The 313-nt window shown below is 63.3% G+C and overlaps 1 protein-coding gene across 1 annotated transcript in view; it reads left to right on the forward strand.

Moving 5' to 3' along the window:
* The window catches only part of RELT (RELT tumor necrosis factor receptor), a 3,056-nt gene that overhangs the window by 1,320 nt on the left and 1,423 nt on the right, over nucleotides 1-313 (forward strand). The window lies entirely within an intron of this gene.

Here is a 313-nt window from a genome sequence, read left to right on the forward strand (position 1 = left end):
GGGGTGCTGAAAGAGCTCGGGCCGCCGTTTGCCTCGGGGATGCCGCAGAATGTGTTCCCTCCTCAAGATGAGGTGTGATGTCCTGCTGAGGACATGGCAGCTGAGAACGTCTCCACTCGTGACATGAGTGGCTTCTGCTTCCCTGGGGGCCAACCCTGCCTTGGGGCTCCTGGGAAAACAGGATTTAATCCCAACGCACCCCTTTCCAAGACTGATCCCGTGCCTCCCCCCAGGCTCGCGGCGAACCCGCAGCCCTGAAACATCGGGCTGGCTGGCGGGGGCCAACGGGACATGGGGGTGCCCGATGGGTGGA

Source organism: Buceros rhinoceros, unplaced genomic scaffold (genome assembly GCF_000710305.1).
Source record: "Buceros rhinoceros silvestris isolate BGI_N320 unplaced genomic scaffold, ASM71030v1 scaffold5440, whole genome shotgun sequence".
NCBI classification, from domain to species: Eukaryota; Metazoa; Chordata; class Aves; order Bucerotiformes; family Bucerotidae; genus Buceros; species Buceros rhinoceros.